General features: G+C 41.2%; 1 long non-coding RNA gene across 1 annotated transcript; it reads right to left on the reverse strand.

Moving 5' to 3' along the window:
• Positions 1-12,616: 12,616 nt before the first annotated feature.
• Positions 12,617-13,086, reverse strand: LOC116724658 (uncharacterized). Its single transcript, XR_004340214.1, has 3 exons — positions 12,977-13,086; positions 12,835-12,895; positions 12,617-12,645 (listed from the first exon to the last, which is right to left on the reverse strand). It is a non-coding gene; the product is annotated as an uncharacterized LOC116724658 (long non-coding RNA).
• Positions 13,087-24,049: the final 10,963 nt, after the last annotated feature.

The following is a 24,049-nucleotide window of genomic DNA, read 5'->3' on the forward strand; positions in this document are numbered from 1 at the left end:
ATAGTTTTCTTCACTTTTTATGTAATTTATATTTTATTAAATCCTGAAAGTTGTGAGTTTTGTTTAAAATCTAAAGTTCTTTATTTTTTTCTCCCATAACTTTTAAACATCCATCTGACCAACATGGAGTTACTTTTCTTCTCATCTTTGCTTCTTGGGGCTGACTGGTCTGGAGCTCCATCAAATATTGTTTTAAAGTCCTTTCTGCCATCAGTAGATCATCATGGAAATCTAACTGAACTTCTTTTATTAATTTAGTCAGAGTCCCTATTAAACTATTAAACCCATCCCACTCTTTAATTTTCCTTGTGAGCCGTTCTTAGTCTGGAGAATATTCCAGAAAACTGGGTAATGATCTCTGCCTCCAGATGAGGCGTCTAAATATTTAATTATCAAATTAAACATTCAGCTTCAAACTAAATGTTTCCCAGCAGACTGACTAAAGACATTTCTCCCTCTTCCTCCTCTATCAGACCTTCTCTGCTCCTGCAGCAGGTTCCTCCATACCTGAGAGCTTCCAGTCTCCAGTGTGGATCCTTCAGTCCAGCCGACAGCAGCTTCACTCCTGAGTCTCCTGGATGATTGTAGCTCAGGTCCAACTCTTTCAGATGGGAGGGGTTGGAGGTCAGAGCTGAGGCCAGAGAAGCACAGCCTTCCTCTGAGACCAAACAGCCTGATAAGCTGCAGACACACAATTCATCACATGATGAGAATATGAGAACATTGAGGTAGAACCCAAGGTCTGAACTGATCGCTGGCAGATGGATGGATGGATTTGTAACATGTTGAATAAATAAGAAAGCCAAGCAACTGCTGGGATCTGTAATAATGTTTCATTTTGCACCTAAGATGCAGCAATTTGTCAAGTGCCCAGAGTTACCTGAGAGTTTCCAGGTTGCAGTTTGGACTCTTCAGTCCAGCAGAGAGAAGCTTCACTCCTGAATCCTGCAGGTTGTTGTTACTCAGGTCCAGTTCTCTGAGACTGGAGGACTGGGAGCTGAGAACTGAGGACAGAGCTTCACAGCTTCTCTCTGAGAGGTTACAGTAACTCAGTCTGAGGAGACAGAGAGAAAAATCTGTTTTTAAACAATTCTTCAAAATGTGTCTTTTTTCCAGTCAACAATGTTCCTCTTTACTGATTTAAGGGACTGTTTTATATATAATTATGTTGCCTTTTGTTGTGAACTGGTTCAGTCTATAGATGGGCCTCCAGCCATGAAGGACTGAATTAAAGGCAACAAGGAGGCTGGCAAGAGAAATATTAAATTCCTCTATGAACTTAATTAATCCCATGTCAGTTTTAACAGAAAGAGTCCAATGAAGCCTGAGAATCAAGGCTCGGCTGAAGATCAGCATCAGGCTTAGTTTGAGGATCAGCATCAGAGCTGGTTTGAGGGAAAACAGCAGCTTGAATCAAAGCAGAGCAAATCTGGAATTCAATCTTTCCATTTTTTAATTGTTGGGTACAGAGATGGAAAACTGAGCAGCAACTGACAAAAACTATTTTTGAACAAAAATTACAAAACTAATGTGAGAACAAATAGAAACAAATTTGCTCCTAAAACAATCCACAAACAAGCACTAGCCAAACATTAAATACAGAGAAATTTAACCCAGTATTTAAATTAAAGAGTTCTGAAAACACCCCACCAACCTGACACTAAATGTTACTAAACACATAGAAAACACACTTTCAGAAGTCACCACAATTAAAACTGCATTCATAAATATCACAACATTGAACGGCCCTCCAAATATGTTTTAAATATTTTGTTGGAATAGGATGGGCCACCAATATGTTACGATCCTCATGTCATCACACAGAACTCACAAAATACAAAGTCCAGACCAGATGATTTTTTTAACAAAGAGGTTTTATTAAACCCAAGTCTGGACACAAAGTGGTTCTGGCAGTCTTGGTAAAATAAAAGAGTGAGAGAACGAACAAATAAGGCAGCAGTTGGCCGTCGGATTCAGGCCGCTGTGGGGCTCATACTGATTCTAATACAACTTTTATATTTATGTCTCGTTAATTTCAAATAATTTCTTACTCTTTCAGTTGCTATATTTAAATTCAACTTAAAAATGCTTATTGAGCCAAACACAAAATTAAATCTTCTTTCAACTCATATAAATTCAAATTCTTCAAAGGGCTATTTTAGACAGTGATATCTGTTAGCTTAAAATATCTCCTGTGGTCTGTATAGCAATGAATATATAAAATACAGACCAAAAGTTTGGACACACCTTTTAATTCAATGAGTTTCCTTTATTTTCATGACTATTGACATTGTAGATTCACACTGAAGGCATCCAAACTATGAATAACACATGTAGAAATATGCACTAAACAAAAAAGTGTAAACCAACTGAAAATAGCCCTTATATTCTAGTTTCTTCAAAGTAGCAACCTTTTGCTGTGTTTACTGCTTTGCACACACTCTGCATTTTCTTGATGAGCTTCAAGAGGTAGTCACCTGAAATGGTTTTCACTTCATAGTTGTGCCCTGTCAGGTTAATAAGTGGGATTTCTTACCTTATGAATAGTCATGAAATAAAGAAAACCCATTGAATTAGAAGGTGTGTCCAAACTTTTGGTCTGTACTGTATATATACTGTATATATGATATTCTTTTTTTGAATTTTGAAGATTATTTTAACATGTTGCTCATCCTCATTTTGTCTCGTATTTTTTAATCTCTATCCCACCTCTTGGTTCCACATCTAGTTATATTTGCCATGGTTGTACCCTAAATATTTAATTATCAAATTAAACATTCAGCTTCAAACTAAATGTTTTCCAGCAGACTAACTAAAGACATTTCTCCCTCTTCCTCCTCTATCAGACCTTCTCTGTTCCTGCAGCAGGTTCCTCTATACCTGAGAGCTTCCAATTTTTTAGGTAATAAATATAAACATTAGTCACATGTTCAACAACTGCTGGAAGGAAGGATCTTTTTGTACTTAGGATGCAGCAATCCGTCAAGTTTCCAGTTTCCAGAGTTTTACTATCAGTTGATACCTGATGCCCATCATTCTAAATAACATCTCATCCTGGTTATTTTAGCCTGGAATTAATGAAAACCAACAACATTTATATGTTGCGGCGTAGCACGGTTAGCCACGTCTCAGTCAGGCATAGATTATTATTATTATTATTATTATTATTGAAATAACATTTACATCATATCTGAGAGAGGCTAACGGACAGAAATTTGGTATCACTTGGATTGAGAAAATTTTACCTGAGAGTTTCCAGGTTGCAGTTTGGACTCTTCAGTCCAGCAGAGAAAAGCTTCAATCCTGAATCCTGCAGGTTGTTGTTACTCAGGTCCAGTTCTCTGAGACTGGAGGACTGGGAGCTGAGAACTGAGGACAGAGCTTCACAGCTTCTCTCTGAGAGGTTACAGCCACTCAGTCTGAGGAGACAGAGAGAAAATCTATTATTAAACAATTCTTCAAAATTGATGTTCTTTCAAATCAACAATGTTCTTATTGGACAGAGAAGGAACTATCTTGTTTTACACAAACTATGCATTTGTTGTGAACTGGTTCATTCTATATTTGGACCTCCAGCCTTAAAGGACTGAACTACAGTTAACAAGGAGGTTGGAAATAGCATTATAAATTTTCATAATTAACTATATTAATCTAATTTCAATTTTAACAGTGGAGAAGTTTTGCTGCTTTAATATGTAACACTATTTCCAGCTGCTGAAGGAAGTCTGTTTATTTTTTGAGCAACACCCCCAATGAAGAGACAATGCACCAATATATAAACTGCAACATGAATATTTACCTCATAGTTAGCAGATTCCTATCTATAAAAGGTACAGTAACAATCTGTGACCTTACAGAGTTTTGTTGGAGGCTTTAACCACTGGCAGCAGCCTCAGAAGAACCTCCTCTGAAGCAGAGTATTTCTTCAGGTCAAACACATCCAGATCTTTTCCTGATGACACTAAGATGAAACCCAGAGCTGACCACTGAGCAGGAGACACTTTATCTGTGGAGAGAATTCCTGAACTCAGAGACTGTTGGATCTCCTCCACTAGAGAACGATCATTCAGTTCATTCAGACAGTGGAACAGATTAATGCTTTTCTCTGCAGACACATTCTCATTGATCTTCTCCTTGATGTACTGAAACGTTTCCTGATTGGTCTGTGAGCTACTTCCTGTCTGTGTGAGCAGACCTTTTAGGAGTCTCTGATTGGTCTGCAGTGAAAGTCCCAGGAGGAAGCGGAGGAACAAGTCCAGGTGTCCATTTGGACTCTGTAAGGCCTGGTCAACAGCTCTCTGATGGAGAAGCTTTAGTTTAGATTTATTAAATAATGAAGACTTCTGAGATCTTTCTTCCAACAGGTTGACCCCAGATTTGATGAAGGTCAGATGAACATGAAGAGCAGCCAGAAACTCCTGAACACTCAGATGGATGAAGCAGAACACCTTGTCCTGGTACAGACCTCTCTCCTCTTTAAAGATCTGTGTGAACACTCCTGAGTACACTGAGGCTGCTCTGATATCGATGCCACACTCTGTCAGGTCTGATTCATAGAAGATCAGGTTTCCTTTCTGCAGCTGATCAAAAGCCAGTTTTCCCAGAGACTTGATCATCTTCCTGCTCTCTGGACTCCAGTGTGGATCTGTTTCAGCTCCTCCATCATACTTGACCTTCTTCACTTTGGTCTGAACCACCAGGAAGTGGATGTACATCTCAGTCAGGGTTCTGGGCAGCTCTCCTCCCTCTCTGGTCTCCAACACATCCTCCAGAACTGTAGCAGTGATCCAGCAGAAGACTGGGATGTGGCACATGATGTGGAGGCTTCGTGATGTCTTCATGTGGGAGATGATCCTGCTGGCCTGCTCCTTATCTCTGAATCTCTTCCTGAAGTACTCCTCCTTCTGTGGGTCATTGAACCCTCTGACCTCTGTCACCATGCCAACACACTGAGGAGGGATCTGATTGGCTGCTGCAGGTCGTGTGGTTATCCAGAGGAGAGCAGAGGGAAGCAGTTTCCCCCTGATGAGGTTTGTCAGTAGAACGTCCACTGAGGTGGACTCTGTAGCATCAGTCAGGATCTCCTTGTTGTGGAAGTCCAGAGGAAGTCGACTCTCATCCAGACCATCAAAGATGAACAGAACCTGGAAGTGTTCAAAGCTGCAGATTCTTTTGGTTTCACTACAGAAATGATGAACAAGTTCCACCAAGCTGAACTTTTTCTCTTTCAGCACATTCAGCTCTCTGAAAGTGAATGGAAATATGAACTGGATGTTCTGGTGGGCTTTGTCTTCAGCCCAGTCCAGAGTGAACTTCTGTGTTAGGACTGTTTTCCCAATGCCAGCCACTCCCTTTGTCATCACTGTTCTGATTGGTTGATCTCTTCCAGGTGGGACTTTAAAGATGTCTTCTTGTCTGATTGTTGTTTCTGGTCTGTGTGGTTTCCTGGATGCTGTTTCAATCTGTCTGACCTCATGTTCATCATTGACCTCTCCAGTCCCTCCCTCTGTGATGTAGAGCTCTGTGTAGATCTGGTTCAGAAGGGTTGGACTTCCTGCTTTAGCAATCCCCTCAAACACAGACTGGAACTTCTTCTTCAGACCAAATTTAAGTTGATGTTGACAAACTGCAGCAAGATGTTCTAAAATAAGACAAAAAGTAAAATCAATAACTGGATAAAATCATCTTCTGAAGATGTTTTGCATAAATGTGATTCCATCTCTTCAAATTTCAGTAAATGTGTGATTTATCCATCAGGTAAAACCTTTGTAGAAATCCTCTTACTGCTCTCCAGACGGTCAGCCAGCTTCTCCTGGTTCATCTTCCTCAGGAAGTTCAGTGTGATCTTTATCACTGCCTCTCTGCTGCTCCTCCTCTGCTCTTCATCCTCACCTTCCAACAGCTCATCATCATCTCTCTGACTCTCTGAGCATTCTGGGTCATTTGGACTCAGAATCTTATGGATCTTCTTCAGCTCGTTCTTCAGAAAAGTGACAATGTTGTCCTCCAGCGTCTGGAACAGAACAATAGATGAAGGAAACATCAGACTGAAATCAAGGAACCAAACACCAGGTGGATGTTTGACAGACTGACACTCCTCTGGTCTACAAAGTGCAGCATGGAGATGAATGTGAGAAGAACGCTTGGAAAAGTTGTTGTTCATGTACAGACCATAAATATGGAGTCCAGCTGTGTTTGATGTTGCTGGGCAGACGGACCGCTGACAACCTCTGAGCTCTGCTGGTCCACTCTGTGGAGGAACCAGGAACAATTAGGAAGTCAGGAAATATTCATCCAGCAGTATTCAGAAATGAAATCACCAAGACTTTCACATTAAATGTACTTGAAGCAGAAAAACAGAGCATCATATGAACAAAATGGAGTGAAGTTAAAAAGAGGAAGATGAACTACAAGGATGAAGAGCAGTAACACCAAAATCACCTAGAAGACATTTTTAAAGGTTGATGCTGAACTTGGACGTCAAACAGTCCAAACTGTCATTAGATCTGATGCTGGTGGAGACAGTTTCCCAGAGCTTGGGGACAGTGGAAGTGAAGGCTCTGTCCACACAGTTCTTCAGGACAGTGTGGGACATCCATCAGGTTCTGATGACTAGATCTGAGGTGATGTGGACATGGAGGAGGTTTGAGATATGTGGGTGTGTGTCCATGTGGGGTCCTCTGCTGGATGTTATAGAGAGGATTTTAAAATTGATCCTGTAGATCCCTGGAAGCCAGTGAGATCACATTGTATCTGTCCACACAGAGACAATCAGAAGGTAAAGGTCCATGATGTAATATCTGGATGTGAGCAGTGAACCAGGTGATCCAAGTAGTTATAAAAATTTAATGTTCCTGCTGATCCCATTAAGAACCAGCAGAACCTCTGATGGTTCACATCAGCTCAGTTTGGTTGAGTTCCAGCAGATCTCACCAACCACATCATGAAGCTTTCCTTCCCTGCTGAACTGCTCTCACAATGCACACAGGAACCAAGTCCTGATGGACCAGACTGGCTTTACCAGGTATTTCCCAGTGGAAATGTGTTTGATGTAAAAGCTCCTTTCATAAATCATAAAAATATACTTTAAAATAAACATTAAATCAGGCTTTTTTATGTTTCTGAATCATTCTTTAAACTTTGCATACAGTCCAACAAATATTAGTCTAATATTTGCTGTTATTATAAAAAAATCATAACAATGTATCAAGTAACGGTTGAACCCATTGTAACAGTTGACCAGACTGTAACGGGGTTGAAGATTTTTACTAAAAGTTGCCATAAGTCCTCATTAGCTAGGTTATGGAGCAACACATGATATGATGAAAACAAGAATTAATATGTTTCAAAGACCATTCTTTACTTTTTCCCAAACAACAATAATTATCATTTACATGCCTAAAGGTGTTGAAAGGTTGAGCTTGACAATGACGATGTTTGGATAAAAAAATAATTAAATATCGGTAAGAAACTATATTAACACTTAAATCTCTTGACAGTGTGAGCGGGAAAAAACTTGAGTAATGTCACTTTCAGGATGCTGAGGAAATTGGACTGAACCATTATTTATAAAAAGGAGGGATTGGTCTGCTGTTACAGGGTTAAACAAAACTGGAGGGACATGATTAAAAAGTGATATTTTATAAATAATTCATGTATTTTTCTCATATTTCTTTTATTTAGGTTAAAGTATACCTAAAATGTTTAAAATGGTACAAATAAGTTGCAGTTACTGGTTAGTTTCATTTGTTTTATATTCAGTGAAAAATTAACATTGGTCAGTGGGGACATGCTCATTTGGCTGACCTCTACGCTTCAACAACCCATCAAATCTTTCAAAACATAATTTTTAAAATATATTTGCATGTTATAATACCAAGACACATGGATATTTCCAATACTTGATTTTTGTCAAAAAATGTGGGTTGAATTATATGAAAATATTTGAGATAAACCTGAGAGACACAAAATGAAACGAATTCAGAGAATGACCCAGTTGCTTATTTATGGTGTCAGTTAGAGACCATCTGGTTCTGAAAGATATCCACATGAGATATTTTTTATCTTAACTGTGGAAATGGTTAATAATCCACTATGTTGGATGATGTTTGAACCACAGAGATGAAACTTTAATCATAAAATTAATTCATAAAAGCCTTTTTCTTTCAGCATTACTCTGTCTGGAAAATAAATTACATTTAGATTTAGAGAACAATCCAAATATCAATCTAGAAATTAAACTCACTTCTGACTTTTGTGTTTGTGTGTTAAATTAATATTGGATGGTCATAATAACAGATATAAACTGAACAGTTACAGCAGTTAGAAACAGCTCACCTCTCTGATGGTGGAGATCCAGGAGATTTAAAGTTTAAGGGAAGACCCTTTGACCTGTCGCTCTTAAAGGACACACAGCTGGGTTCTGGTTCTGGTTTGAGTCTCTGATGGATCCTGACAGAAACATGATGATTAAAACTTAATCAGCAAAGAGGAGCAGCAGCAGCTTCATCACCACGTCTGTTCTGGCCTGATATAGTGAACGCTGTGTGAAAAGGGCTGTGGACAGTTAGAGATGGTGACCTCACCTCTGACCTTTGCTCTGGCTCTCATCTTCCCCACACAGAGTGGTTTTAGAGGGAGGGACTCCCTCCTCTCTGTCCTCACACTGATCCATGCTGCTGAATTCACATCAGCTCACACACACTTTCTACCTTCACCTGCAGAGGAAACACACATCATTCATCTGCACATCAACTCTGATCATCCTTTACATCATTAGAGCTGGAAAAAGATCAGCTGCTCCTCCTCTGATTGGCTCTTCTTCTCTGCTTCATATCAGTGTCAGGTGAATGCAGTCAGACAGCAGAGAGGCAGAGGAAGCTGCCATCAGCTGCTGCACTTCTACTATCAGTCCACTAGATGGAGACATGGAGCAACATTTACATTCACTGATTCAACCTGAACAAGTCTTATAGTTCACAGTTATTAATTTCTACAAGTGAATTATTCGCTCCATTAAAGATGAACTATTTAATCATCTGACTGAATCAAACCCATTTTAATAATATTTTTATTTTGAAAGGAAGCAACAGGAAACTGTTGCTGACGTTAATGGTGGAGACTAGAGTTCGGTACCAGGAAATAAAAACATGAATCAGTTCGGAGAAGAAAACAGTGAAACATCAGCTGTTCATCATGTTGTTTGATTCCAGTTCATCAATAATCTAATAATCCTGTAGATTAGCCTTCAAACAGCAGAGATATTAAAGTTTCAGCTGAAATCAGAAGTGAAACTTTTCTCCAAACGTCAGAGATTAGAAACAATCAGGAAAAAGTTAAAGTGATGAAAAATTCAAGAAATAAACAAATTAAACTTACAGTTTGTTCAAACGATCCAAAGAGTTAAAGAAGAAAATTTAAACAACAGACTGAGACCCAACTAACGAACTGGAGCCACACCTGAACAGGTGAATTCAAACCGAAAGTAAATGTGACGGATGTTGCATAACTGATAACGTCACAGTCCACCTGGCTTGTAGTTTTTTCCTTCAGAGCAACAGAACCAGGAAGTAGAAGCTCTGAGGTGAAATCAGAGGCAGGTTGATAAAATCTTCATGAGGAAGGAGAGAAGTTCTGATAAAAATGAGGGTGTACTTACTTTTGATCATGACTGTAGTGATGATTGATAGTAACAAAAACTGAAGAACAGTATTTTAGTTTATTCATCATGTCATAGAGAAAAAATGTGAAAATGCATTTTTCAAACTAATATTTTCACCATGTCATCCATACGTTCATTCTAAACTAAATATTTAATTCACAAGCTAAATATTTAGTTTGGAAACAACATTTTTGAAAATAAAAATTTAGCTAAATTTTTAACTTCAAAATAAATATTTATTTTGCAAACTAAACATTTAATTTTCAAATTCAGTATTTATTTTCAAAACTACATATTTAATTATCTATTTTCATGTCTAGTTGTTCAGTCAGACCAGGGGCCCCAAAGTCGGTCCTGTAGGGCCGGCATCCTGCATGTTTTAGTTTCTCCCTAGTTTAATGCACCTGGATCCAATGACGGCTCGTTAGACGGCCTAAGAAGAAAACTGACACGCTGAAAAGGTTGTTGGTTCCACCAGGGAGAGAACTAAAACGTGCAGGATGCTGGCCCTCGAGGGCCGACTTTGGGGGCCCCTGTTTTAAAAGGACAAATTGAAGGTTTTCTTTAAAAATCTGCCATATGTGTAACATGACGTGGTACAGTGCACCATTATTGTTCTTACTTCACAGGGAAGTTTCTCCAGAGAGTGAGAGACCACCATCTTCATATTGTCATCATATCATTCTGTGGACGTCACAGCTTCACATTTAATGAAATCTCCAACAGAAAGCAGAGACTCTCATCTGTTTCCTTACCTCGCTGAAATCAAATGATGCTCCCATCACAAAGTAGTGCATACTGTTGAGAAAAATTTGATTATTACGTCTATACAAACCATACATAAGATAAGATAAGATTTATTGTCATTGTCATCAACAGATTACAACGAGATTGAGATTTGCTCGACTCGAGTTAAGATGCAGGTTATGTGTATATACATAATATACAAAGATAAAGAAATAAATAGTACAAAATGAGAAATAAATAGACATCAGAAGATGATTGCAGTGCCTGGAGGTGTCGCAACAGAATTTACATTTTTAACAAAGTGGTGTCTAGAGCAGAAGTTCTTATGCCTTTGAATTTAGTGCCATGATTGCCATCAGGTAAAAACTGTTTTTTAGGTGATTTGTCCTGGTTTTTATTGCTCTGTATCTCTTGCCTGATGGCAGCAGCTGGAAGAGACCATGGCCAGGGTGTGAAGAGTCATTTAAAATGTCCAAAACTTTCTTGTGGAGCCTGGAAGTGTAAATCTGTTCCATAGTGGGGAGGGGGCAGCCTATGGTTCTCTCTGCTGCCCTAACAACCCTCTGGAGCGCCTTCTTGTCCCCGGATGTGCTGCTGCCGTACCAGACACACAGACTGTACGTGAGCACACTCTCTATGGAGCAGTGATAGAAGGCCTGCAGCAGGTCTGAGGGGAGACGGTTCTTCTTGAGTATTCTCAGAAAGTACAGTCTCTGCTGTGCCTTCTTCAGCAGCTCCTTGGTGTTGGTGCTCCAGGTTAGCTTGTCCTCCAACTCCATGCCCAGAAACCTGAACACTGGGACCCTCTCCACACAGGTCCCACTGATGGTGAGAGGCTGGATGTCCGTTTTGTTCTTCCTGAAGTCGATCACCAGCTCCTTTGTTTTGGAGGTGTTGAGGAGCAGGTTATTGACTTTGCACCACTCTGACAGCCGCTTCACCTCATCCCTGTACTCCAGCTCCCCCTTCCCGCCTGAGATGAGACCAACAACAGTCGTGTCATCTGCAAATTTTATGATCTTGTTGCTGAGGTGGTTGGAGATACAGTCATGAGTGTAGAGGGTGTAGAGAAGTGGGCTGAGCACGCAACCCTGTGGCGATCCGGTGTTCAGGCTCAGAGCAGTAGAGGTGTGGGGGCCCAGTCTGACCCTCTGGGAGCGACCTGTTAGGAAGTCCAGGATCCAACTGCAGGTGGCTGATGGGAGCCCAAGGTTTGCTAGCTTGGACACCAGACGTTGGGGAAGTATAGTATTAAATGCTGAGCTGAAGTCCACAAAGAGCCTTCTGACGTAGCTCCCCTGCTTCTCTAAGTGGGTCAGGGCAGCATGAAGTGCTGTGGATACAGCATCCTCTGTGGACCTCTTTGCTTTGTAGGCAAATTGGAGAGGGTCCAGCTCAGCAGGCAGGCCAGCGAGGATGTGACTCCGCACCAGTCTCTCGAAGCACTTCATGATGATCGGTGTGAGTGCCACTGGACGGTAGTCGTTCAGGGTGTTGATGTTGGTTCTTTTCGGCAGGGAGGGACAGTGGCTTGAGACAGGGACTGGTTAAAAATCTTTGTGAAGATTCCAGCCAGTTGGTCTGCACAGTCTTTAAGCACCCGTCCCAACACACCGTCAGGTCCCGCAGCCTTCCTTGGGTTCACCTTCCTCATCACCTGCCTCACCTGTGAGGCAGGTGAGGCCTCACAGGTGAGAGCAGAGCTGCTGTGGACAGGCAGCTGTGATGGAGCTGTGTAGGTGTCGCCTCAAAGCGGGCAAAGAAGATATTCATCTCCTCTGCCAGGGAAGTGGTTCCCTCCGTGCATGGCTGGTTGCTGGATCTGTAGTTTGTGATGTGCTGGACACCCTACCACACCTGCCTGGTGTTGTTGCTCCTGAGCTGCTTCTCTATTCTCCCTCTGTATGATGCGTTAGCTTGGCAGATGCCTCTTCTCAGGTTGGCTCTGGCAGCACTGTAGAGTGCTTTGTCCCCAGACCTGAAAGCAGCGTTCCTGGCTTTCAAGAGGCCCCGGACCTCCTTAGTCATCCAGGGTTTCCTATTCGGATAGATCCTCATGAGTCTGTTTCTGGTGATATTGTCCGTGCAGAACCTGATATAGTCCAAGACTGCTGAGGTGTAGTTCTCCAGGTCCTGATGTGCAAAAACCTCAATACAACAATATGGTGGGTGGAGGCGGATGTTACCATCACTACAAACATTACACAATTGTTGGACAGTCCTTGTTTAGGCAATCCCTGTGGTGTTTAAGAGAAAATTTAAGAAGGGGGAAGAAAATTAATGTGTCATTACTATAACAATCAGATTGAGGTAAAGGACAACAGCCTTACCCACAGTATTGATTATAAACATTTAAAGCAGGAATGGTTGGAAATAAGCATCTTGTAGCTCTAAAGAACCACAAGTGTCCCATCAGAACATCTCACCTTAACATCATTGCCAACAAATTCTGTCCATGGTCCAGATGACATCTGAAGACAGACTTCTCTGATGATACAAAGTTTTTAAGTTAAAAATTAGCAAGGGTATATTTCACAACATAAAAATTATAAACATGTGTAAACTGACAGTGGTCCGTCCCGCCCCTTTCTGTTTGCTGCAGCGAGGTCCATCCCATAACTGTCTCCATGGGGACGGTTTCGTTTCAGAGCTCCGCCATCTTTAATCCTGTATTAACAGATCCGTTTATTACGACCAGCGGCGCCCTCTGCTGGATGGCGACCAAACTGCAACACTAAAAGTCTAAGCGGAGATTATTAGCTAATCGATTGGAACTAATTTTAATCTAATAAATTCATTAACAATTAAATGTAAGTCGGTTATTTGTGTTACTAATATACATGTTTTGTTTTGTTTGTTTGATCTACCTGTAGTTGAGATCCCACATTTTCTGCAGCTTTTTCACCGTCACGTTTTTGTAATCTGTACAGGATGTAAAAAGGTTTCAGTGCACACAGAACCAGAGGAACTGCTTTTGTGGCTTTAAGTGGCCAAATACCAAGCGCCTCGTTTACCACAAAGTTGTTAAAGTTTCATCTTTGCTCCGGTTCAGATGGACTTAAACCGAGAGCGCAGAATGAAAATAATATACACAAACATCCTGATTTAAATGCATATATATCTATATATCTATATCTATATCTATATCTATCTATCTATATATATATACAGTATATATACTGTATATATATATATATATATAGTACAGACCAAAAGTTTGGACACACCTTTTAATTCAATGAGTTTCCTTTATTTTCATGAATGGAAATATGCACTAAACAAAAAAGTGTAAAACAACTGAAAATAACCCTTTATATTCTAGTTTCTTCAAAGTAGCAACCTTTTGCTGTGATTACTGCTTTGCACACACTCTGCATTTTCTTGATGAGCTTCAAGAGGTCGTCACCTGAAATGGTTTTCACTTCATAGGTCAACCTGCCCTGTCAGGTTAATAAGTGGGATTTCTTGCCTTATAAATAGTCATGAAGATAAAGAAAACCCATTGAATTAGAAGGTGTGTCCAAACCTTTGGTCTGTACTGTATATATATATGTATGCATGAAGTAGGCTTACAGTTTGCAAAAAGCAACATGAAAAATCTAACAGACTAGAAACAAACTTCAGTTCCTGCAACAATGGAGGACGGAACATCTAGAAGAGCGAATGATGTCCACGAAAAACCTGGAAATGACTCCAGTTGACCTTGGCTTCACCTTGGAACCTGGAAAGAGTCTCAGGTGGAAACGTTTACGGTGTTCCTGCACGGAGAAGAGATGGGAAGAATGTGCAGAACTGGGAGAAACATCTGGGATGAGTCCCTGGAGAGGCGACGATCTGAAGTTAAAGGAAGATGAAAAACTGAACTACGCTGTACGAAAGCTGCCGGATTGTGATTCTGGAGGACCAGAAATATAAACCAGTCCTACAGGATTCACAGCACAGATGTTGAGGAAGATGTTTTAGTCAAATAAGACAAACTCTTTACTCGGGGTTTCCAACTACTAAATATGAACAAGTATAAAATGATCTAACTACTAAATATGAACAAGTATAAAATGATCTAACTACTAAAAATGAACAAGTATAAAATGATCTAACTACTAAAAATGAACACAATAGGCTCTATGCTGCTATATAAAAGCGTCATTATGGACACCAGCAGAGTTTAAAGAACAGAAAAATCGATGGTAAATATAAAATAAACTAACTATACTAATTTTTCCTGAGTTTCAGGCTTTACATTTGGCTGTAACTCATTTAGAGCCAAATGTAAAGCCTGTGTTGGTTCTCTCGAAGGTTTATTACCGCTTCCCTGAAAGCCTTTCTAATTGAACTGAAGGTCTTCCAGCGCGGCTGAAGTCGGCTTGCCATTGTTACCAGGACATTTCTCTCTAGTATCGGGGTTCCTGCCTCCAGGAGAAGGAGGATGTTCTCTACCTTCTTGCACTTCTTCATCAGGTCTTTGAAGATGGTGTTCCCCTGGAGTATAATTGTCTCTGGGCTCATTTTGAGAACTCTGGTTTCGGTTTCCGCCCAGAGTTTCTCAAAGAGTCGATCACAAATAGAATTATACTGTATTAGAGGGTAATGTCTCTTTCCTGATTTGTCAATTATCTGCTGGATAACTTCCCTGACCAGACTTCTTACAGCAGTTCTTCTCATGTTTACCTCTTCGGACTGTTCTTCCTCTGGATCGCCGAGGGACTGGTCTACCTCTGGCTCACTGAGGGACTGGTCTACCTCTGGCATGCCGAGGGACTGGTCTACCTCTGGATCGCCGAGGGACTGGTCTACCTCTGGCTCGCCGAGGGACTGGTCTACCTCTGGCTCGCCGAGGGACTGGTCTACCTCTGGCTCGCCGAGGGACTGGTCTACCTCTGGATCGCCGAGGGACTTGTCTTCCGCTGGCTCGCCGAGGGACTGGTCTACCTCTGGCTCGCCGAGGGACTGGTCTACCTCTGGCTCGCCAAGGGACTTGTCTTCCTCTGGATCTCCGAGGGACTGGTCTACCTCTGGATCTCCGAGGGACTTGTCTACCTCTGGATCTCCGAGGGACTGGTCTACCTCTGGCTCGCCGAGGGACTGGTCTATCTCTGGCTCGCCGAGGGACTGGTCTACCTCTGGTTCTCCGAGGGACTGGTCTACCTCTGGCTCGCCGAGGGACTGGTCTACCTCTGGCTCACCAAGGGACTTGTCTACCTCTGGATCTCTGAGGGACTCGGTTTCTGATCGTTCCAGTTCCAGCTCAGCAGGAATCATATTCTCACAGATTTCTGCTGGAGGTTTTACTGGATGGGAATCTGTCAATCTGTCTGGCTCAGGAGGTGAGATCTGATCAATATTAGGCTCCTCTTCCTGTAGCTCTGCGGTTGCCTTGACTTCTTGAGGAATATCGGCTGCCATGGCCGTAGTTTCCTCGTTGTCTTTGGCCGGCTGAGCTACAGACTCTTTAATGTCCAAAAGAGAAGCCTCTCCTGCCGACATTTTTACATCTTCCACCTGAATGATCAATGGAGCCACCTTCGCTGAACGTCTACCAATGAAATTCCTGAAAAACCTCTTTATCTTTCCTGTCAGGCCTTTAGTCGTAGGTTTTGGCTCACACGTTTCACTGTCGGCTTGTTCCTTGAATTACTCAACAAATGAGGGCGTTCTACCCAAAAGGTCCTTTATAATCAAGATGGTTTCATCCACCATAAGTCTGACTATTGACGAGCAAGGTGCTTTCTCATCATTATCTGTTGGAGTAGCACCTGAGTCCAAGCTGTGTTTCCCTCTGGCCAGCAGATATTTTACAATCAGCCTGTTTAAATTATGTGTGTTCTCTGTAATTATGTCTTCTTCGATCTCCAGGATTTTCGCGAAGCATTCGGGAACTTTGTTCCCCACGACCGCCTTCAAGTTCTTCATGGTGCAACTTTCCTGACTAAGCAGAAGGTTGCAGGTAAACATCTCCAAAATGAATCCAAAAGTTTCCTGCAGAGCTCTGGTGGTGGTGGCGTCTGCGTTTCCGTTTGCCAGTCTTAACCAGTCCTTTGGGATGAGGGTTCTGACAAACGGGTCGACCGCAGCCATCAGGGCTTCCACGGTGACGTTGTGGATCTCGGATGGTGAACTCTGACTACTCATTATTTGTCAGGTTGAAGATAATATTTGGTTTTTTGCAACAATAGCGAGATCAACAGGCTCTACCAGGAACGAGTGCAAAGTGACGTTTAGGGGGAAAAAAGCAAAGAAAGACCCTGACCTATGACGTCTGTCCACACGTCATAGACATCAAACCGCCCACACAGCAGCGTCATGTCCTCACGTACGAAGTCACGTTGCGTCAGGAGCCACTTTACTGCGCATGTCAGACTATCTATTTAACTATTTACAGTTGGGATCATTAAATCATTTACAAGCGGAGCCGCCGCAGATCGCCTCTCTTCGCCCAGCGCAATTCCCGCAGCTTTGCGGCGACCGCAGCCGTCAGGTTTATTTTTAGCGCCTCAACCTGCTGCTTTTTTTTATTTTTTATTATTTCTGAAGTTTTAGTTTGTTAAATGCCGTGATGGAGGAAGCTACAGCTTCATTTCCCTCTGGTTGTGACCAGAATAGGGAGGAATGATTTTATTTGTCCTTTGCTCTTAGTTTTTTCATGCAAACGGAACTCGGTTTATCGGTAAATATATCTCTGATTGATGTTAGTGCGAACAAAATGGCTTTAATATCGCTAGTTAATAGCTAATATCCAACGTTTGGGGCATTTTCTCTCATTTATAGACTTTATAGACATTTAATGCTTCCGGCTCATTAAGACAGTAGCGAGAGATGCGAGTTAGAATAAATCACTTTGTTACTGTGATAAACTGACTGACAACATGCTAGCTGATGCTAACTTGTTCATTCAACGGTGTAAATACAAACATCTGTGTGAGTGTGTGATGATCCAGTCCTGCTTCTCTCAATTATCAATTTTAGGGAAAAATAATTATCATTCAAATAAACAGAGTTAATAATGTTGGTTCTCTGTTCCCATGTTATGAAGGGGAACAGCTTATTCTTCACCTGACCCGGATGATGGAGGCGAGTCCGGATCCGGGATGCTGCCGACAGGTAAGAGGACTCACCTGTGGAGGAAACTCACCGGAAATAACGCTTTTTCTGTTTGTTGCTATTTTATAATTTCTACCTCTGAATTGTCAGCTATTTTGAAGTAAGTCTAAAATAAAACCATTTTAAAAAAGCAAAAAGTAAAAAATATGACATAAATATTCATAAATGGGAGTTATACTTACAATAACTTAAATATTTTATGTCATTTTAGAGTTTTGTGTTAAACATGAATTTATTAAACAGTTTTTATCAGTAATCAGTGGGCGGGGCTAACTTTATTAACTAATCAGGTGTAAAGTTTTGTTTCTCCATTAGTGACATATTTAATACATTAAAACAAGTTTTGAATATCTGCACATTATAAATATAGTTTCAATGTACATTACTATTTAAATCTATTTATTTACCAGGAAAGTTTGTAGAAAATGTTCCCCATAATTTGAACTCAAAGTTTAACCTCTCTTCCTTTTGAAAGTTAATCTACAGGATTATTAGATTACTGATGAACTGGAATCAAACAACATGATGAACAGCTGATGTTTCTTTGTTTTCTTCTCTGAACAAACTGCTTCATATTTTTGTTCCCTGGTATCAAATTCTTGTCTCCACCATTAAAGTCAGAATCAACAGTTTCCTGTTGCTCCCTTTCAAAATAAAACAAATATTGTTAAAATGTGTTTGATTCAGTCAGATTATTAAACAGTTAATCTTCTCCACTTATAGAGTTTAATGATTGTGAACTAAAATACTTCCTGTTGTTCAGGTTGAATCAGTGAATGTAAATGTTGCTCCATGTCTCCATCTAGTGGACTGATAGTAGAAGTGCAGCAGCTGATGGCAGCTTCCTCTGCCTCTCTGCAAATCTTTTTTAGCTGCTGTTGCCAACAGCAGACATGACTCAGTTTAATGTGCCATGTCTGCACCATGTTGGAGGAAGAAGAGAGGAAAATATTCTGCTTCTCTGACCTGAAGAACAGGCCTTCTGATGGTCGGCATTTTATTACCAATTTGGTCAGAAAACGTTAATATTTTTGTAAAGACCGTCACCGGTTCTGTAAGAAGGAATGGACCAGAACTCCAGCAATGTATCATGAGAACCTTGTGGAAGGAAACCAGAACATTTGACCCAAATTAGACTGAAGGAGATTCTGACAAAACCTGAGGAGATGGAAGCAAACTTCTGAATATTAAGTTATGAAACTGTCTCCAAAATACACTGCCTGGCCAAAAAAAAAAGTCGCCACCTGGATTTAACTAAGCAAATAGGTACAAGCCTCCTATTGGATAAGTACTGCATAGGCGATTATTTTTCAGCTGGCAACAAGTTATTTAACCCCAGCAGATGCAATGAGTAACTCCTCATTTCTTAAACAACCATGGCAAAAGACACATCCTGTGGTCGTGGAAAAGACGTTAGTCTGTTTAAGAAGGGTCAAATCATTGGCATGCATCAAGCAGAGAAAACATCTAAGGAGATTGCAGAAACTACTAGAATTGGGTTAAGAACTGTCCAACGCATCATTAAAAACTGGAAGGATGGTGGGGAACCATCGTCTTCCAGGAAGAAATGTGGTTGGAAAAAAATCCTGAATGATCGTGATCGGCGATTACTTAAACGTTTGGTCAAATCAAATCAAAGAAAAACAACAGCAGAACTCAGGAGTATGTTTAATTGTGAACGCAAAAGCATTTCCACACGCACAATGCGAAGGGAACTCAAGGGGTTGGGATTGAACAGCTGTGTAGCCGTAAGAAAACCTCTAATCAGTAAGGCTAACCAGAAAAAAAGGCTTCAGTTTGCTAGGGAGCATAAAGATTGGACTCTGGAGGAATGGAAGAGGGTCATGTGGTCTGATGAGTCCAGATTTACCCTGTTCCAGAGTGATGGGCGCATCAGGGTAAGAAGAGAGGCAGGTGAAGTGATGCACCCATCATGCCTAGTGCCTACTGTACAAGCCTGTGGGGGCAGTGCTATGATCTGGGGTTGCTGCAGTTGGTCAGGTCTAGGTTCAGCAACATTGTGTGCCCAAAGAATGAGGTCAGCTGACTACCTGAATATACTGAATGACCAGGTTATTCCATCAATGGATTTTGTCTTCCCAAATGGAACGGGCATATTCCAAGATGACAATGCCAGGATTCATGGGGCTCACATTGTGAAAGAGTGGTTCAGGGAGCATGAGACATCTTGTTCACACATGGATTGGCCACCACAGAGTCCAGACCTTAACCCCATTGAGAATCTTTGGGATGTGCTGGAGAAGGCTTTGTGCAGTGGTCAGACTCTCCCATCATCAATACAAGATCTTGGTGAAAGATTAATGCAACACTGGATGGAAATAAATCTTGTGACACTGCAGAAGCTTATTGAAACAATGCCACAGCGAATGCGGGCTGTAATCAAAGCTAAAGGCGGTCCAACAAAATATTAGAGCGTGTGACCATTTTTTGGTGGCAACTTTTTTTTTTGGCCAGGCAGTGTATATTCTTATATAATTATTCTCTTTCTTATTTCTGAATCATGAGGCTTTTCACATTCCTGGGTAAAAGTTACTCAAGACATCAAAATGTACAAATAATATGAATTCTGATTTACTAGAAGTTACCTGTGGAAAACCACAAGGGTCAGAACTGGGTCCTAAACTTTTCTTACTTTACATAAATGATTTATGCAATGAATCTAATTTGTTAACATTTACTTTATTTGCTGATACATTATTTTGATCTGGTCAGTTTGGAGCAGCAACAGTTTAATGGAAGGAGAATTACAAATATTAATGATGTGACAAAAATTTCAGGTAGAAGTTCTGAATGAAACAGAAAATATGAAGATTTTCCCACTTCATGCTTCAAAGCATTGACCTCTGACCTTCATGGGATGGGAATGTTTTACTTTAAATCAGGACTTTCTGAAAGGCAGAGTTGATGAAAAAATCTTTTTAATGCAAATATTTAAATTTGAGCAGGAAAAGAACAGAATGAGCAGCAAATGAACCAAATGCAGAAGAAAAATGTTTTTATTTAAAACACATGAAGAAAAACTGCAGCAAATTTACAAAAGGAAGATTTAATATTCAAATCTGACATGTTGAGAAAAATAGGAGCCGATAGAAACAGAAAATGATCAGTGATTGAGAAAAACTGATCAACATTTCAATGAAATCTGATGAATGAAAGGAAAAAATAAGAGAAACAACATCTTGATATTCAGTGTGAAGCTTTGACTGGAAACAAACAGAAAAACATGAGGATCCTGGAATAATCCTGGAATAATCCTGGAATAATCCCAGCTTCCATATTTAAAGGACTGGAAGAAGAAAATGTTTCCAAGGACTCAATCAGAATTGTTTCACCAAGAAATAGATTGTAGAGACTGAACTATCTGTTCAACAGTGAGAGAGTTTCTCTGACAGGAGGAAAATCTTTAGACTCTTTAGACCAGGGGTATTCAAGAAAACTGTGAGGAGGTCCTGTTCAAAGAAATTTCCTCAAGCAGAGGTCCGCAATATCGTCTATTTGCAGTATGACAATATCGGAATACATGGTGTTAAAAAAAATAATACAGGTTAAAATAATTTCAAAGAAGTTTATTAGCACTGAAACACAGGATAACATTGTGTGGCTGCAGTTTAAATTAAAAATAACTAAATTATGTATTCAAAAAGAAAGAAAGTGCTTAAGACAAAATAGCAGCTTCAGTTTCCTTTTGTTTGAACAATCTCAATATTTCTGCTCAACAAAACAACTCTCAAAACACCTGAACTATTTCTCTTACAGATTTCTCTTACATCTGTCTTCCCCCAATTTCCCTTGCTCAGTGTGAGAATTGAGCTTTGGCTTGCCCTGCCAACATTTTAAATCTGGGCTTGAAGGAGGTCAGGGCCATTCTCATGCACATGTGCAGATGCTCATTGGTGAGCTTGGAACGATATTTTTGTTGTGTATGTTTGTTGTGCGCTGAAAGCACGGCTTAATACCCTGGTGGACTGATCATATTGGGCAGTGAGACTTCGAATTTTCTGCGTCCGGAGTTCGGACTTGGGGGGGTATGATTGGTCAAATGCTTTGTGCTTAGTCTCATAGTGACGCTTGACATTGGCACTTTTAATAAGTGCCACGGTTTCGGAGCATGTGAGGCACACTGGTTTCGTGCTCGCGGGTGGAAGAATGAACATGTATGCATCCGTCCATTCCGTGTTGAACGCTCGATTTTCGGCATCTACTTTTCTCTTTTTAGAAAGCGCCATAGTGTTTGCACCTCTTCTGACTGTAATTCACGCCCTGTCTTCCTGTATCACCTCCCTGCGTTTCTCGCTTCAATCGCTTTTCGCTCGCCTTTCACCTCCTCTTCCTTATATCACACTGCGTGGATGTCTGTGCCTGGCTACAAACCTCTGCTTCGGTTTGCTCATACAACTCGCTCTGAGTTCAAGCTGGCGATTTGATTCGCTAGTTGAACCACGTGGTTAGTATGACTCGCACGCGATTGGTTTGTAGCTTCCAATCCTTGCTCAGTGCAGTGCTGGTAAAAGCACTTGTGTCAGATAGGGAAAAAAATAAATGCTCCTGTTTAAAATTAATTCTCCCGTCAAAATTAACAAATATTTTAACAATTTATTCCGGGTCCTGATGGGATGGCATATGGGTCCGTATCCGGACCGAGGTCCGTTGGTTGCGGACCACGGCTTTAGACTCAACTCAGCACAGAAACACTGAGGAACCAGACCTGGACCAGAACCAGAATCCAGGAATCAGAGGTTCAGTGAATGTGGTGTTGAAGGTGTGGAGGAGGATCAGTGAGTCAGAGGAAACTCTGTAGAAGGACAGAATGCCAGCAGGACAGTCCACATACACTGCTACTCTGTTAGAGTCAGAGGAGGAGGAGAGACCAGTTTCTATCTTATTGTGACAGACAGAGTAACCATCATAATCAGAGCATCTCAGACTCCAGGAATGATCATTATATCCAAATGCAGAGTCTATACTGTTTCCTTTCCTCCTGATTCTTCTGTAACTCACTGATATATGAACATATCCTCTCCACTCGACCTCCCAGTAACAGCGACCAGTCAGACCAGTTCTACACAGCAGCTGAGGTAAATCAAATCTGTTTGGATGATCAGGATATGACTGAAGCTCCTCCACACGTGTCACCTTCCTGTTGTCTTCAGACAGTTTGAGTTTTCTGCTCACTGTGTTTGTGTCGATGGTGAGTTGACAGGAATCTGATGGAGAGAACAAACACAATCCAGCTGCAGTTATTGATCATTTATTGACACTTTGATGATGACTCCTGAATGAGTGATGTGACAGTTTGAAGATGGTTGAATGTGAGCTGCTTTGTTGTCATGAATCAGATGAAAAACACACTTACATCTTTTCAGTCTCCATGGACCTGGTGTCAAGAATGGGACTCCAGCAGGCTCCACCCTGAAAGGAGGAGGGGGGTCAGACCATCAGTCTCTTTCAGCAGCAAACATGGACATTACATGTCTCTCAGACACACATTGTCCTCCACTGAGACAGGAACAGTCCAACATTTGGATTGCAAACTGCAGTGGATGTAGGAAGGACAGTTGGTGCTGCTGCAGCACAACTCATTTCTCCAAACACAGGAAAAGCTCCAACAGAGAGGAGAAAGGAAATCCCTCAGTAACAACCTGAAGAAACTCACTGAAGCCTAAAAGGACATCAGGAAACTAAGGAAACATTTCTGGAAGCTCAACCTGATTTAATAATCAGCATTAAAATACAATCAATCTAAACTCTGACACAACACCTGGATACCTGTTCCATCCACACTCCCACACACAGATGAAGGAATGAAACACTAAACAGCCCTGCTGCTGAAAACCTGCTGTGGCCTCACTGTAATATCCAGAAATACAAACATTAAAAAGGAGAAGCTGCATCACATTCAACAAAGAGTTCAACAAGAATCAAAGATTTGATCTCTGAGCTCAGACTCACAAACCAGGGAGAGGCTTCCATCATCACACACCTCTGACAAACACCTCCAACCTTTCAGCACTTCCTCTACCAACCAACACCACCAGGTGGCGCTGCTGCACACATTTACAATGAGACCAAGAAGAAGAAGCAGCATCCTGAATCCAGCAGCTGCAGTAATGGCTTGTGAAAGTGTCCAAGGAGCATCTGGAACCAGAACCAGCAGATCCAACAGTCCAGAGAGTCTTTGTTTGCATCTTTCCTCTCAGATTTCCAAGCTGCTCTGAGAGGGAAATGACATCATCACTCTACTGATGATGTCACGCTCTGATGTCACTGATCAGGAGCTGCTGGACTTGTACATTTCCAGCATGGAGGACAGAGAAGATCTCAGCTCTGATGAGGAGCTGGCCTGCCTTCAAACTGATTCAGGGTCAAAGAAATATTTCCAGATGAAGTCAGACTAAAATGTTGGATTGTCCTGCTGTTGCAATCAGAGGCCAAGAAGAAGCTTCAAGTTCTTCTCCTGTTCAGCTCTACGTTCCTGTCAGAGACTTCAGCTCCTCATGAGGAGAACAACTAAAGCCTGGAACA

The sequence above is a fragment of the Xiphophorus hellerii genome, chromosome 8 (assembly GCF_003331165.1).
Source record: "Xiphophorus hellerii strain 12219 chromosome 8, Xiphophorus_hellerii-4.1, whole genome shotgun sequence".
NCBI classification, from domain to species: Eukaryota; Metazoa; Chordata; class Actinopteri; order Cyprinodontiformes; family Poeciliidae; genus Xiphophorus; species Xiphophorus hellerii.